Source organism: Kogia breviceps, chromosome 15 (genome assembly GCF_026419965.1).
Source record: "Kogia breviceps isolate mKogBre1 chromosome 15, mKogBre1 haplotype 1, whole genome shotgun sequence".
Classification (NCBI taxonomy): Eukaryota; Metazoa; Chordata; class Mammalia; order Artiodactyla; family Physeteridae; genus Kogia; species Kogia breviceps.
The window spans coordinates 9,050,471-9,062,469 of record NC_081324.1 but is presented as its reverse complement, the minus strand read 5'-3'; the positions used below and the strand labels follow the sequence as shown (position 1 = coordinate 9,062,469).

The window sequence follows — 11,999 nt, the reverse complement described above, 5'->3', positions numbered from 1 at the left end:
TAGAAATCATGGATGGTGGACCAATTCATTAAAGTATGAACATCTCTGCTCTAGGTCACTCAGATGCAAGCTGCCTTCATGGTTCTTATAAGTAATGTTGAACAGAGTGTTTCTGTTATTTTTTTTAGCACCTACCTGGAGTTAGAATAACTAAAAGCAAGCTGAGATCAGACACTGAAAAAGTTACTGGTGGATCAACAGAGTCTGCTGTGAAGGAAGATACGACAGCAGATCAAGGTCAGAAATTCAGTACAGGGGAACAAACCAGATGTGAGCAAGAAGCCAGGAAATAGACATTGAAGCTAATATTTACAAATTTTAACAAATAAACAAGTAAAAAAATTCAAAGTAGTCAACATATCCTTAAATTCAGACAAAGATTTATGAATAATGTCTTGCTGATGTGTAAACTCCATCAGAGACCAATAATCCCATGACCAGAGATATTTACCATCTGTATCTTAAAAGTAAAATATTCTAAACCTATGGTCTGACACTGATCATAAAACTGAAAAAGTAAACTGAATACCTGCAGAATAAGTATCCTGAGAGTATATTTAACAAATTTCTTAGAGTATTTTCAGTGACTATGTAATAAGTCTTGGGCAATATTTCCAATTCTCCACATGTGAAATTTTTACCCCACTTATTGGTTAACTCCCTGAGGAAGTGTAAGAAATAGCTCAGAGACATTACAACTTTACCACCTGGTCACATTATAACACTTTGGACTAGAAATGTTTCTTCTGGGAAAAGAAAATTAGCATTTTTGAGAACCTAATTGTTGGCTTTTCTACAAGTGCCTTATTGGCCTGTAGTTGGAGTTAATTAAAATGTCTACTAGGGTGCTTCTTAAAACAGAATCAGCATGATTTATTCCAAAAAATTCTGGCAATTTCTTAATTGCTTTGGGACACAAAGATTGATTTCAAACCCAAGGATGTTGTACTAGTACTAAATTTGGCTATGGGTCATGGGTAGGGGGCTCTAAATAAATGTGCTGAGATTTATTTCCATAATTATGTCAGTTGAATTTGACCCAAGATAGTGCATGAAACTGAGTCCGCTGACTGATGGAGTGTAGTAGATTTGTTTCCCATAAAGAAACTCTTTTAATCATTCTAGGAATTAGTAAAACTGGGAATCTGGCCAAATTTGATTAGTTAGCCTAATTCCGATGTCAGTATATTATAGCCATTCCATAAACCAATGAAAGGCAGTGTGTTATGTTGGAGGGAACAAGGGGGCAAATGATCAAAGCTACAAATTTTCTCTCTTCCTCACATGAGCTGTTTGACCTTTGACAAGTTACTCAACCTCTGTAAGCCTCAGTTTCCTCTTGTGTGCAATGCAGGCAGCACTAGTTGTCCAGAAAGTGTGTACAAAGTGGCAGAAAACGGGCATGTAATAAGCCCTCAATAAGCTGGAGATAAAATCTAGGAAAACCCATTGAAGGATTGGGCCTCCTCCTTGACTATGCATTAGAGTCACTTGGGGCAACATTTAAAGCATACTCTTTACCCAGGCTCTACTCCAGACCAATTATAACACAATGTCTAGGAGTGGTTCCTAGCATCAGTAACCTTTCAAATGTGCAGTAGGTATTTCTAATCTGCACGATCTATTTTACAAAAGAATTTCATCTAGAACTTAAAGGGATCGTGGGGATTATCAGTCTAGTAGTTCTCAAATGCCCAACTACAGACTCACTTCATCAGAATCACTTTGGAAGCACACTAAATATATACATTCTCTCACCTTACTTCCTAGTTACAGTGTTTGACTGCCCATGGGTTTTCCTTGGAGCCTGTACTGTTAACAAGATCCCCAAGAAATTCTGCTGAGTCATACTCAAAACCACCCATGCAAAATGAGTTTCCTTGCCCATTCTCATTTTAAAAATAAGAAAACAAAGCTCCCAAGAGCAGAAATGACTTGTTTAAGGTCACCTAACAGTTAATGGCAGTGTCATAAAATCCCAATTCTCTCCAAGCCTTCAGTCTAGTTCTGTTGTTAATACACTGTTTTTAGTGCTTTGTTGATTTGGATGGAAAAATAAGATCTGTGAAACCAACTCCTGATTTCATTAATATGGTGACTGCAAGTGAGCTCAGTTGTTGAAAACAAAAGAGAGTCCTCAATTGTCAACAAAGCTGAAGGTTCTGCAAAAAAAATAGTACTGCTTTGGAATGGCATGTGGAAAATTAACAAATTCCACTAAATCACAACCTTCAACTTTACTGGTGCTCTGAAGAAAAATATAAAAAGATAAAAATCATATTACTTGTTCTTCCTCTGCTTTGCTGAACAATAATTCTCTGTAATGTCTGGATTTGCCATTTGCAGGGGTAAGATTACAATAAAGCCAGTTGCAGATCTCCTTCTTCCAGTGATCAAAACAAAGTCTTTTGCTTCTTTGAGATCAGCTCATCATACCCTCTAGCCAGCTCTGCTAGGAAAATTGACAGGTCACATCATTCAGACACGCTGTTCAGGAGCCAGTCTCATAGCAGTGTGTATCAAATCATCTTCAGACAGCAGAAGAGAAGAGAGTGTGATCATTAGTCCTGGTGCAATTTGCATTCATCTCACATACCAAGGTGCTTAGGAGACAGACTCTGGTAAATAAATGAAGATCAGGATATTTAAGATCTGAAGTAATTGCTGGCTGATGTAGTTTGGTAGGAAAGACTAGAAAATTTAATGTTTATCTGCTATTTATATCGTCTGCTGGATAAATGATAATATATTGGACAGTTTTAGGATGCACCAGAGTTATTTGCATGAGATTGTTCTTACAAAGAAATATGAGAAACACGATTTTCGACATAGGAAGACAAACAAAGAAAGCCATAATTATCTAGCTAGATAAAGGAGAAATCAGCATTTCAGCTAAATTTGAATTTATTGTTCTGTTTAAATTAATGCTCGGGAGATTGTATTTGGAGACAAAAAGACTGAACTACAGCTCTGGTCTAACAAAGACTAACTCAACAACATTTTCTGTTTTACACTAGTTTTTTCACAAAAAAGATTGCAGAGTTGGGCTATAATTATTTCCACCTCAAATGCAGTATTTTTTTGTTAATGATTGGTTCACCTTTTATATTAATTATGAGATGTACAATTAGTTTACTTAGAAAGATCTCAAATGTAATAGAACAGGATTTTTTTTTTTTTTTTCCGGTACGCAGGCCTCTCTCTGTTGTGGCCCCTCCCATTGCGGCGCACAGGCTCCGGACGCGCATGCTCGGCGGCCATGGCTCACGGGCCCAGCCGCTCCGCGGCTTGTGGGATCCTCCCGGACCAGGGGCGGGGGGCACGAACCCGTGTCACCTGCATTGGCAGGCGGACTCTCAACCACTGAGCCACCAGGGAAGCCCCAGAACAGGATATTTATGCTCTTGGGTGGCCTCGGCCTGCAGCGGCTTGAAGCAGAGTTTCGGTTCCCGGCCAGTGACTGAGGTCGGGTCACGGCAGTGAGAGCACTGAATCCTAGCCACTAGACCAGTGGTCAGTGACAAGGCCCTGGCTCTCCGGCTTTGCAGAAAAAGAATTTCCGCAAAGACAAAGTAGTGAAACAGGTAATGTATTTATTAAGAGAAAAAAGGAGTATGGTACGTGTGGGTAGACACACGGGCAGGCTCAGAGAGAGAGTCGTGCCTTCGCAGCAGTTTAAATCACTTATATGGGGCAGTTCTTACGTGTTTCCTTTGTCCAATCATTTTTCTTTGCCTGGTTCAGAGCCCGCGTTTGGTGTATCTCAGGATCTTCCCATGTGTGCGTGCGCATCTCTTAGCCAAGATGGATTCCACCGAAGAGGCCTCTGGTAAGTGTGCGTTTGCTGGCATCACTCCTCTTTGACCTCCAACAAGCCTTTCTGCGCATGTGCAATCCGGGAGGTCTCCTGACTTCGAGAATGAGGAATATGTGGCCTCTTATCTTCTATCTGGGCAGGGCCCACCTCCTCTCTCAATTGTCCTGTTATTTATTCGGGTCTCCGAGTATCGGTCCACAAGGAACGAACTCAAATGGTTTGCCCTGAGGGCCCATCTGTCTCCTGCCTCATTTATACTTTTATGATAGAATTTGTGAAAAATGAAGGAGTGTAATGAGTTAGTGTGTAACTTAAAGCTTGATTTAGAAAATAAAAATAAAGAAACCATATTAGAAATACATATCAGTAGGCAGAAGAAATAAAGATGGCTAACTAAAAATATCTACATTACTATTATAAAACTGAGTTGGATTGTTGAGGCAATTAGTTAAAGAATAGAAAAAAAATTTAAAACCTGCCTCTTTATTAAGCATGCCTAAAGGGCTTCCATCTAAAAAATTAAGATATTTTCCCCTGGGAATTCAGTGTCACTATTACTAGATATGTTCTGGGAGAAAAAAGAGAGAAATGAATTCAAGGCTATAAGGATACAGAAACTTATATTACCCTTGTCTTTAATTTTTTTCTTGAAGCAGTAAGAGTTATGAATCTGTAATGAGTTGTGAAAAAAATTTTCTGCTTTTGATCCACTATATTTTAGAATTTGAACTTTGTACACAAAAAAGAAAACAGAAGCTTTCATTATTTGACTTTTTTTAAAAAAGATAGTTTGTCAATCTGTGTTTTGCTCAAAAACTGCAAATCACTATAAAACCTGTACAGTTTCATGGAAACAAGGAAGTAATGGGTGTTAATGAGATCATACATGTATTTCAACCATTATTGAACTGTACTATATTAACAAATATAACCAAGATTTTTATTCTGAGGTGGAACGGGACTGGCCAATCCTATCTCACCACCTGCACATCATCCTGCAAGTGAATTAGAAGCTCATTTGGGGAAGATTTTTCAAACTACACTGCTCTTCTCAACTCAAAGATCAGATCTGCAGTCCTCTGCTTTTTCCCTCTCTCCTTTAAATATTGCATAAGGAGAGATGTTGTGGATGGTAGGGGTATGGATGTGAATGGAGTGGGGCAGGAAATAATGCTGAATCTAACTAAGGGTCCTTAGGATTAGGATTTGAGAGGTACATTAAATCTTAGTTGGGCAATAAGTGTTTGAATAGTGCATTTCTGTTGACTTTTTAAGTGACAAATAGTTTATTTTATGTCCTTTAAGAAGAGACCTGATGGTAGAGCCCAACATGAGGAAAGTAGCCTGGACAAGTGTGCTCTGTCCCAGTGATACAGTGTCATATTGCTTTCTGCCCTACATCTAGTAAGATGAGCTCAAAGAGGTTTGCAGTATTTATGATTTTATGCAGTCGCTAGAGGAGGTATTTGTTTAATTCTCCTTGATCATCATCATCAATATCATCCTAACAGTAATTGAAAACAACTTCTTTGAGTTTATAGTACTCATAGGCCTTGAGATTCGGAATTTTAATAAATGACAAACCACAGAACGCGTGAAGTTCGGGTCAGTATCTTTCCTAGTTTCCAAGGAAAGGGAGTCAAAAGACCTCTAAAGCACTTCAGTTTCATTAGTCCCTTGCATTAAAATTCTATGTGGAAGATCAAAGTTTATCAGGCAAAAATACAATCAGTCTTAGTAAAGCACCTGATGGAAGAAGATGATAAAGTTCTTTAAATCAGCACTTTTTTATGACCATTTTTAAAATGTAAATGCAGACTATATTATAATTGGTTGAGACCTGCTTAAACAAAGAGGAAAATAGATAAATTAGAAAATAGATAAATATGCTTGAAAGTAATTCCATGTGTATTTTGTTACTGTGGTCTGGTAAAGAAATTACTATTGCAAAGGGTAAAAATCTGGAGTTTTCGCAGTATTTGTTTCTGGATGTAAAAATGCAGGAATTACCTTGGAAAAGCAGCGGGGTAGTGAATATAGTACCTACAAGGTACAAAGTCCATAAAGCATATTTTAATATATGGCAAGAGTATTTTAATATATGTTTAACACACTTTGTCTCATTATTTCTTTCTTCTGTATTGATTTGACTATTATTACACTTTACTTATCAAATGGAAACCATACTATATATTCCAAAATGTTCCTGTTGGGTGTTCACATCCAATCCAACATCAAATTAACTCTTGTAATGTCCTGTCCTTTCCATTATTACCAATAAACAGCATATGCCTAACCTTGGATATTAGAGTCTGAATGCATCAGATGCTAATCTTCTTCTAAATTATCTCTTTCCAGAACTTTAGGTCAGAGGGTACTTCTGTGTTCGTAAGCTAACCATGAGGCTACGCCAAGGGCAGCTCTGCTGTTGAAGACAACATGAGATTGAAAGGAAAACAGTTTTGCTTGGAATCCCAGTGCTGCTCCGTATTGACGGTAGGACTTCTCTTGCTCACTTTTTGCCTGGAGCTTTAGTTTTTTTCAGTGTTAATGGGAATCCTACGACTGACACACAAAATATTCTTAGTGAGTCATGTTATGCACGAGACAGCGTAATGAACCCTGTGGTACATGAATAAGCAGAAGAGTTAACACCTGTGGCTTCGTAGAATTAGGCTTGGAGGAAGATTCAGATTCCAAATAAGCAATATGAGGGAAATGTAGAAAGTAATGTGCAAGCTTAGTGCAGTGGCAAGTGAACTAGTTTATTGAGGAAAAGGAATATTTTCATAAAAAACGTATATTAAAGCTGAGACTTCCAAGGATGAAAAAAGATAATCAGATTAGAATTTGAGTAGGAGATAATATCTCAATCTGAGAAATGAGTACAAGTGTGGGAGCTTGAAGTATACATAAGAGCTAAAAATATTTCAGTTGAGTTTGTGCACAGAATTTTTTTAAAAGATGAGAATATATTGGGATGAAAAGAAATACCTTCCTCTTATAGTGCTTATCAGGATTAAATATAATATATTAAAAAATCTACATATAATAAAAACTCATTATAAATTAATGAATATGGTCATTATACAATCCATTGCCATGAAATCAGGATATAAACTAGAATTTCTAATACAATTTTAGAAAATCTATATGACTAATGACCATTTAAACCTACTTTAGTTGCATGACTGTGAATCAACATATAAATCTACTTAATATCCTTCATCTATATTTAATTAAAATAACAATATGAACTTATTTCCAACTTGGATTCATAGTTCTCAAAAACAAACAAGCAAACGAATGAATTAAAAACCTATGTAAAACTGAAGAATTCAAATCACTCATTTTACTAATGTGTGACTAAAATAATTTGTTTTCATGAACTTCCTAGAACAAATTTACATGAAAAAGTATGATTATAACTGTCAGTCGATACCATTTAAACAAACAAGCAAATAAACGAATATGTACTTGCCACTGGAACTAAATTATATAAGAGTTAATCTGACATTTTTAAGTGCATATTTTTTAAAAATCCTATATAAAGGAACAAAACTACAAACTTCTGTAGACAATTGATTCCAGCTTCTGATCTATCTCCATTTTTGTGGCATAGCGTACAGCGCACATCTGTAGATTGATTTGCTTATTTTCAAGGAGTATTTGCACTGACGGCCATGGAAAGAAATTTAACAATTCCCTTTTGCATTGTAACATCCCCTCTGTTTTTCTCTTTCCCAGCCCAACTATTAAACTCTCTTTGCAGTGCTTCTAACATTTTGGAGGTGTTTATAAAGCTATTAACGATCCTTTCAAATTTCTCCCTTCAAAGTGATTTGCTTTTACACTTCTTTTGGAAAAAATATTTTATATTCAACTTTATTGCTAACAGAGCATCAACACTAGCTTGGGGTTTTATAATAGTTAGAACCAAGATTATTTTAAATGTTTTTGAATTGAGGAATTTTAGAAAAACTGGATTATTAAGCCAGAATCTATTTTTAATTCCAAACCCAAAAGAATATGAAGAAGTTTAAGATGGCATTTAAGTTAAAATTACTGTCAATGGATGATTTGACATTTAAAATTTTTAGTTGGCTTATTTTTACACTGAAAGTAGCAAAAGAAAAAGAAAGTGAAATAAATGAATTGTTTTCTTATTTACCACATTAAAAAGTAACAAGGATTGAAAAGATCAATAATAGGCAAAATACATATTTTATAAAAACTGTATCTTATAAACATGAGTAAAGCATAACTTTAAGAAATTAACCTACTTCCAAAAACATCAACACTAGTAACTGTCAACATGTCCCAGGGAAGAAGGAAATTAGGGCAAAACTACTTTTATAAGAGCAATACTAATTAAAAGCTTAAGTAAATCGCTTGCTCCCCGCAGGAAATATTGCCAACGGTAAATAGAACAATCAGTTTGATATGTAAAACTGATTTTACTCTCCAAAAGTAAATCTAAGCATATATACATATATAAAAGCTGTTTGTTTGGAAATAATTTCAAATTTACTGAAAAATTGCAGAAATAAACTAAGCTCTTGGAATTTGTGTGACCCAGAGTGGGTAAATGAAGGAAATTCAAAGTAAGGAAATGTAGAGAAAGACAGTAAGGGGAGGGGAAGGGAGAGACAGAGGGGACAAAAGAATGAGAACCCTAAAAGAGGGATCCTGCAAGGCATTTTCAAAAGTGAGAGATCGCTATTTTTTTCTTGAAAATTATGAAGTTCATGAAAAATTTTTACACTTTTAAAGATTTTACGCTATACTTCATTTTGGGGATTTGGTTGCTTCTTCAGTAAAGGATTTTATCTGGATGTGGATACACTTGGAATGGAGACAGTTTGTCCCCTCACTGTTTCTCTTGCAAAGGTTCCAGCTACAGGGGCGTGGAGCCAATTTGTTTATTTACAAACCTACCCTTCCTACCTGAGAGAAATTTCCCAGAGCCTCAAACTTTCCTATAGACAACTGGCCTCAGCATCTCCCAGGATTTTGCTGGAATGAAGTTATCTGACTTTTCCCTAGACAAAGGTAAACAAGAACCTGCATCATAAGATCCTCAGGTGATCACATTCCAGTTGTAGGAGCACTGCTCAGGGAAAGCCAGACACTGCCTGGGAAGAAGCATGTGTCTGTTCTCAGGGCCTGTAAGGTACCACTTTATTCTCCACCTTCTGTGTGGTTCAGGATGGGAAGGTTGACTGCAGTCTGATTCTCAGGTCCCCCGTGAGGCCCTGCACCATTGAGCACAGCAAGATGAGGGCTGTTATTCAACCTTAAGGACAGTTATAGTTTACCACATTATTCGAGTTAGTGATCAGTTTCCTTTTACAGCCTCTTAGCTGAAGTCTAATTACAGTCTTTTATATCACAAACACAAGATATTATGGAGGTTTCTGTTTTTCCCTCTTTGTGGAATCTTTTAGGGTTTCTACTGGTTTGTTTTGCTTCATCTATCTATCATCTAGCTAGCTAGCTAGCTAGCTACCTGCCTACTTTCTCTCTATCTATCTAATGGTTTGTTGGTATCAATCAACTAGGAGTGTGAGGAATAATCTGGTAAGAACTGATAGGCTGATTGAATACAGCCATGAATACACACGTATGTGTGTGTGTGTGTGTGTGTGTATGCATATATATATATATATATATATATATACACACACACACACATATATATTTCTAATATAAATTTCATATATTGGTTCTTAAATCACTTTAATGAGTCAATTACTTTTTAAAACTTCCTTTAAGAGTACAGGCTTGTCACCTTTACTCTGGTCATATGGATCTGCAAAGTTGACATGCAACAATGAGCAAAGCAGAACTAGGTGATATTCCATTAGAGAGAATTAATTCTTGATTCTTTTTCTGCTTCCTCCATCTAATAGAGCTTTTAAGCATGTTGTGCTGTGTGGTCAGTAATTATAACTAGACAACAGATTTCCTGAGAACAGAGACTGCACTGTATGTGTGTGTGTGTTTCTATAGCAAGAGTCTTTTCTATAGTGTATAGAACCTGGGAAAATTCATGCCATATGCTTTCTGACTTCACTACTCCTGATATTTTTGTAAAGATTATACAGAACTAAAACAGGTGTGTAAGACAGCTTTGAAGACAAACAAAACCAGTTAAAAACAATTGGGGTGGGGTGATTATGAAAAGACCATCTGTTAAGAGCACAAGCCCCTTGTCTTTGTCGGTTGGGAGTGTGGTGTTTGCGATGGAGAGCAGATACAAGCTTAATAGGAAGCAAGATGCAGATACAACGATTTCCTTTCCTTTCTCAAATGTCAACAAGTCAAGATCCTACAAAACTCAGGGAACAGAACAGGAGACCTGATTTATCACATCCCAGTATTTTTAACACCTGCTGTCTTGAAGTGAATAATTGTGGTTTGAAGAGCTATATTGTGTGTGTGTGCGTCTGTGTGTGAGTGTGTTTGAGCACCTTCAGTTGTTTATTTCTATGTAACATAATTTTTCTTAAGACAAAAATATGGGCAAGAAGAATGGACATAAATGTTCAGAATTCATTGTGGATTTATGAAAGAATTCTTAAATCTCTAAAGAGCAATTCACTATACTCATTTCTACTAAAAACCAGGTAATTTTTCATTTAAGATGTTTTGTTGGTATGTTGCATACTTGTGCTCAGGGGGTGCATTTATCATCGAAGACAATATGAATGGTAATCCCCAGATTAGTGTAGCCTGGCAGCCCTGAGGTTTTGCAATGGAGCCAACAAATAGCACATTTCTCTGAGGTATGAATTAATGGCTGACTAAGAAACAAACACACTAAATAGTAAATAGAGAATGAAAATAATCACTCTTCTGATACTTGAAATACTTAACAACTACACGGCTAAGGCTTAGAACATTTAGAATAGTAGCATCCAAGCTTAACAGCTGCAAGGCCACAAGGGCCATACCTGCTGAACATGAGCTCTATGTGTGTTGGTCAGAGTGTCCTTGCTCTCTCCTGCCCACCAGAAGAGTCAGGTAAAGACAAGCCAGGGGGAAGAAAGTTTACAAAGCTGTTACATCTCACCCACTTACATCTTGGTCCTTGTGGGATGAGATGCAGAAACAGATCAGACAATCCCCCTGGGAGCTCAGGACTATGGAGGAATTAACTCCACTCACCCAAGAAGGGGACTCTTGACTTTGAAGAAACAACCAGGTAACATGTTACATCCAGGGGAGGAATAAAGGCTGAGATGAGCTTAGGAAGGCTTAAGAAAGAACCATCCTCCAGAAAGAAATAACAAGAGAGGATGTAAGTGTTCCTTCCTACAGTATCTCATCTTTAATGTTATGTCTATCACATGAATAAAATAAATAGGATAGCTAGAGGAAAACTAGGTCAAAGGAAAGGAATATTGACTCAACCATACCTGGCATGTTTACTTGACTGGACATTGATTTTATTTAAAGGAATACAACTGTTCTAAAAAATAGGGCTGAATTATCCCCCCAGTATAGCAATTTTATCAATTACTAAAATATCTTAAAATGTATAGGTATGGACACACAACTTTATAATTGACCTATAGGATATACAGTTTTCTTACGTAAGTAAGCTCTTTTCTTTTACATCAACTTTGAAAGACCATTGTATATTGTCCACATTTTTAACAATAAAGATACCTGTATCTTTTTAAAAATTAATTAATCAATATATATTTATTTTTTACTGTGTTGGGTCTTCGTTGCTGTGTGCAGGCTTTCTCTAGTTGTGGTGAGTGGTGGCTACCGTTGCGGTGTGTGGGCTTCTCATTGCGGTGGCTTCTCATTGCAAAGCACTGTCTCTAGGCATACAGGCTTCAGTAGTTGTGGCACGTGGGCTCAGTAGTTGTGGCACACGGGCTTAGTTGCTCCACGGCATGTGGGATCTTCCCGGGCCAGGGCTCAAATCTGTGTCCCCTGCATTGGCAGGCAGATTCTTAACCACTGCACCACCAGGGAAGTCCAAGATACCTGTATCTTTAAAAAGTTTTAATATGGTAAAATGCAGCAGAGTCAGAGCTAGAAGACACACATGCTATTAATACTTAATAGTAACAAGACAACAAATGCCAATAACTACAGGACACTTGATATGTGACAGGCACCAAACTGAGTACTTTATATATATTTACCTTTTAACACTTGTAAT

The 11,999-nt window shown here is 36.9% G+C and overlaps 2 long non-coding RNA genes across 4 annotated transcripts in view; one reads left to right on the top strand and one right to left on the bottom strand.

The window, feature by feature from the left end:
- The first annotated feature begins 3,263 nt into the window (after positions 1–3,263).
- LOC136792628 (uncharacterized) overlaps positions 3,264–11,999 on the top strand; it is a 205,846-nt gene continuing 197,110 nt past the window's right edge. For both annotated transcript variants that reach the window (XR_010836689.1, XR_010836688.1), the window contains exons 1-3: positions 3,264–3,584; positions 3,745–3,829; positions 6,176–6,313. This is a non-coding gene — a long non-coding RNA (uncharacterized lncRNA). The remainder of the gene's footprint in view (positions 3,585–3,744; positions 3,830–6,175; positions 6,314–11,999) is intronic.
- The window catches only part of LOC136792630 (uncharacterized), a 492,301-nt gene continuing 492,046 nt past the window's right edge, over positions 11,745–11,999 (bottom strand). For both annotated transcript variants that reach the window (XR_010836693.1, XR_010836691.1), the window contains one exon: positions 11,745–11,827. This is a non-coding gene — a long non-coding RNA (uncharacterized lncRNA). The remainder of the gene's footprint in view (positions 11,828–11,999) is intronic.